Source organism: Clytia hemisphaerica, unplaced genomic scaffold (assembly GCF_902728285.1).
Source record: "Clytia hemisphaerica strain Z4C2 unplaced genomic scaffold, Clytia hemisphaerica genome assembly, whole genome shotgun sequence".
NCBI classification, from domain to species: Eukaryota; Metazoa; Cnidaria; class Hydrozoa; order Leptothecata; family Clytiidae; genus Clytia; species Clytia hemisphaerica.
The window spans coordinates 129907-134706 of NW_027104430.1; the positions used below are offsets into that span (position 1 = coordinate 129907).

The following is a 4800-nucleotide window of genomic DNA, read 5'->3' on the forward strand; positions in this document are numbered from 1 at the left end:
AGGAACTATTAAAACAATTAAACATGGGAAAATGAAGGCTCTAAATCAACTCAAACAAACGGTAATTCGGCAGTATTTTGAAGGATAAGAATCATCTAAGCTCAATTTTTCTTCTTTTGGAAAGGAACTGTTAAAACATGTAATTGAATTTGTCTCACTATCATTAGTTTAAATCAAGGCTGTTCTGTCTGTCAAGCTGCAAATGACTTTAAGTTGATGATTGATGGATGTTGATAGTTGTTTCCATCAAAGGTGGATGTTGATAGTTGTTTCCACCCTCTGGTGACATGTTGAAAGTTGTTTGTCACACACAGAGATAATACCTATGAATGTTGATAGTTGTTTTCATAGTGGTATCGCTAGTCTATACCACCCTGAAACATGTTGATAGTTGTTTGTTTCAGGGGTACATCAGCTTATCCACTCTTGTCCCTTTGATCCAGTAAGTGTGGAAAACTCAGTGGGGTGGGGCTCGAAATATCTAAGTTTGATTTAGACGCAATAATCTTTCTAGAAGTGAACAAGTGTTCAATAGAATATTTTCATCTAAGTTGATCCCACCAAGGTTTGAGAGATAAATTTGAAACACACGTAGCTTCAATAAAATATCCTGGCATTTTCTTTGGTAGCATTTAAAAGCGAACCAATTTTGTCCCTCTTTAATGCGAATTGTCTACCTGGGTACATAAATATGTTTTGTGGGGTGAATTTCATCACAAAGATCGTCACAGCAGGAGGTTTCTTACTGGATCATAGAGACAGGGTATCCAAGTCAAAAACAGCTAAACAGTCTTGTACCCTAAAAATCGTTTCGTTGTAGTTATATTTTAATTTTAGGGTGGGATGCAAATCCTATGGCTTCACCTTCACGTGGTGCATCCTGTTCCACATTTTCAAAGCATTCAAATTTATGCATTGTAAATGTCAACTAAAAGCCAAGGTTATCCAAAGGGAGATAAAGACTTTCTTAGAAAACCTTTAGCTTTCAAATTTAAACTATCTTTCGTGCCGATGATTATTTTATCTCCTTTTGGATATGATGAATCGGGTTTGTACCGTATTGTCAGTAAATCTTTTTTCTTTTTAGTGTACAAAGTAAAAAAAAAACAATGAATAACGACATTGTGGACATGGTGGAAAATGATTTAAATGATTCGTTTTCGGCTGAACTGGCAGCCGAAGAAGAAAGAGAGAGTGGTAAAAAGTCTGAAAGAGAGAAAAATCAACAGAAAAATAGTGATAAAATTATTAATTTTAAACAGTACAAGAAAATGAGAAGAATTAATGGCGGCCCAAGATCGTACTCTTCATTCAAGTTTTGGAGTAATAACGGCGGTGAAGATATGGAGGGGTTCCTGGATTCATGGAAGGATAAGGATAAGGATAAGAGGAAGTCAGAGAGAAGAGAACTGGAAAGAAAGACTAAAAGGATAGAAAGAACCAAACAAGTGACTTTGCAGAAAGTTTTTAATGTTCATCTTTATGGTGAAAACTCTGTAGGTGTTCATTTGTGATGACAAACATTAAATTAACATACATCGTTGTGTTAGATTGGCACTCTGTCACAGTTTTTCCCATAAATTCACCTTAAATTTAAATTATTCAATCAATAAATTTAATTAATTAATTTAATTTGAACTCAGTATTTTGAACTTAGTATTTTGATGTTATGAAAACATTTTTTGACAGAATTCTCCATTTGAGCTGCGGTAATGTAATTAAAGTTCGAATTGTTTGAGTAAGCAAAAGTTTTTTTGAAATTGTCGTGTTCATAAGAGGAGGTTTATGAGATTTTAATATAATTATAGTTCAGGTCCTGTGATGGTTTAATCATCTCAAGTTTTCTTGTTAGCTTAGCATAACTTTGAAGATATCTTTAATACAGTTTCTAACTAAGACACTTTAGTTAATTTGAATCAGCATAGAATTTATTAATTTAAACCTGAAAATGTATAGTTTATCGTTATTAAAGTTTATTGTTATTATATGCGAATGTAATTTGCCTATTGTTGAATTGAGGATTTGTAAACTTTTGTACAAAAATTGTATTAATTATTTCCAAAATGTTAGCATCTTTTCCTTCCTCATTTTGGTGAACTTCGCTCTTACGCAACCCATTTTGAATTAGATTCGGTCGTCCAATTTGTCTTTTGTCTTTTAGAACACTTCAGGTATAATAGAATGACAAACAAAATTGACCATTATAACATGCATCAAGTCAACGTGTTCCAACAAAGTCACTTTAGAACCTATTTAAAAGTAAGTCCATTTCAATTCATATTTAGCTTTGTAATAAAATTCTCTATCACTGACAAACTTGCATATAAAAAATGATTATTTTAAACGTCGTCATTGCTGACTTAAATGAAAGAGGTGTTAGCCAAAATTTGGATTTTAGATTTTAGATTAATACATGCGAAAATTAATCCACTTAAAAGGTATTTGTTTTCCATTACAGAGAACGGCAGTTTGAGCCTGATTGAATGCTCCGACAAGTATCTTTCTTCCTTTTCGTGCAACACAAACTAATTTAATGGTGGTAAGTTAACATTTTTCAAATAGATGTTATTTGTCAAATAACAATAGGTTATTACAGACTGATTCTAAATAATACAACAAAAGACTGCCAAAATGTGCTCTTCAGACTGTCTAGGAGAAACAATTTTTTCCCAATTCTGTGATATTTTAATTAGACTCAAAAATTAATATTTTGTTCTCTCTCTTCTCATGTTCTCAGAGTGTAGGTCGTGCAATTGTTCGATAAAGGATACGGAATTTCCATGCATCAATAATGAAATGTAGTTTTGTTACCTATTTTTTGTTTGTAATATAAATGTATTATTGTATACAAATTAAAGAAACATAACAATCATTAAAATAATCACTTTAAATTGTGCTCATGAAAATTTCTATATTTTTGAAGGGACAAAATCGTTACATTTTTAAAATTTACAACTAAATAAATACAAACCTGGTCTAGATGACTAGGGAATCGTTTCTTGTTGACATTTAAAACACTTGATAATTTTCGTACGACGGTTAAATTTAGGCTGAATGTATGATGAGAGGCTAAGATTTCGCTTCGTCCCACCTACGAGTTGTTATTTCCGAGTCCTTTAAGTGACTTAGCTTTTTGACCCGATCTATAGAAGACATAGACAGTGTAGAGATGTACACAATATTGATGTAATGAGATCATTATTGGTTACTATTTTCCATTGAGGAGTTAGCCCCCTAAAAGGTCATCAAGATGCCTGAATTCTTTGCATTGGCATCCTATGAAACCCCCAGGGGCACTCAAGGCTAATGACCTACTGACGTGCGGCCCTTTTGAGGGTCCTTTTTCCAAACTTCCCAAAGCGTAGAGTGGAAACGAGGAAAAGGGGGAAAAGTGCACTTTAAAGTCGGTATTTTGCCTTAAAGTGGTCAAAAATTTAACCGTAATGCACCGATTTTTAGCCCAATTATTCTTTTCATTGTAAGGGTCTGATTTTAAAGGCCTAATTTTGGGTCACACAATAGACCTTTCGCTTTGTTTTGATATGAGTGCCCCGATCCAAAACCAAGAATTTTGACACCATTACCAGTCCCCTCAAAAGTCGATGATAGGTGATTTTCTTGTGGGGTCACTGATAATTTTTTTATGATTCTTCGCTTTGCGAAAACAGAACGCTCGTTCCACAACCCCTTTTATGTTGATTTTTTTTGTAAGAACATATATATCTAATGACCTACGTAATATGAGGTGTAATAAGGGAGCAGGGTGGACAATTTCCATTCCCAATCGTTGTGAATGTACGGAGAATTTAGTGTCTTTGGCAGTAATATATTTTTCATTGTCTTTTTGGATACCAATGGATATGGAGCGAACCTGCAAACTGATTTTGCTTCCAGTTAATGGGCGTTGGGACGACGTGTGGTCCTGTGCCACATGCCATGTCACCAACCTGGCGATCTGTCCAGGGTGTTTAAACGTTAAACCCTTTGACAATAAAAACGGATCCGTCACGGCTACCAGATGTTGTAGCCGAGTTTGGCGTGGTGTCAACGATTTCATTTGCTGCTATTGCGTCCCGGTGAGTGGTTTCTTTTTTCCCTCTTTTTCCTTCAGGGGGTTCATCCATCGTAGGTCCTTCTGGGTTGGTTAAGGTTAGTCTTCGTCTTGGTATTTCTGTTTCCTAGCCTGGCATCCAACTCCATCCAACTTATTTCAATCTATTCCACGGCCCTCCTCCTTTTTACCTATATTAATAGACTTCCCTTCCACTTGTAGGTGAGATTTAGTCGAGGCTGATAGAAGAATTTCACAGCTCAACTTGTCACTACAAGGTAAAATTTTGGATGTGTTAGAGGCACACAAAATTAAGGCTTCCCACAAAATAGATCTCTCTCAGTTACTGTCTACGTATATAAAATAACTATATAAAATGCCGTTATATAAAAGAATTCTATTCCTTAGTGCCTGTGTCCCTGTCCCGATTATACCCCCGTTTCGTATCAAATGTGTAAGTAAAAAAAATTGAATGTCAAGTTTCAAAAAAGAATTTTCTTGTAGTCCCAGGCAAAATTTTCTCAAATTCCAATAAAAATTTCTCTTGGGGATAAGAACACACGGCGTGTGAAGGATGAGGGTTCTTGGCCGTATTCCGACTATCAAACGCAAAATTTATAAAAACTATTCAGCTCAATTCCCAAAACCTCAAGACACGTTCAAATTGGATTAAAGAAATAACTATACTTACACCTCTGTGTCTTTTCTGTAGCTCCACCTTTGTGCTTCAAAAACTGCAAGTAATCGTA

The 4800-nt window shown here is 34.9% G+C and overlaps 1 long non-coding RNA gene across 1 annotated transcript; it reads left to right on the forward strand.

Annotated features, from left to right (window-relative positions):
* The first annotated feature begins 1948 nt into the window (after positions 1-1948).
* Positions 1949-2764, forward strand: LOC136820574 (uncharacterized). Its single transcript, XR_010848614.1, has 3 exons — positions 1949-2259; positions 2459-2539; positions 2738-2764. It is a non-coding gene; the product is annotated as an uncharacterized lncRNA (long non-coding RNA).
* The last annotated feature ends 2036 nt before the right edge of the window (positions 2765-4800 follow it).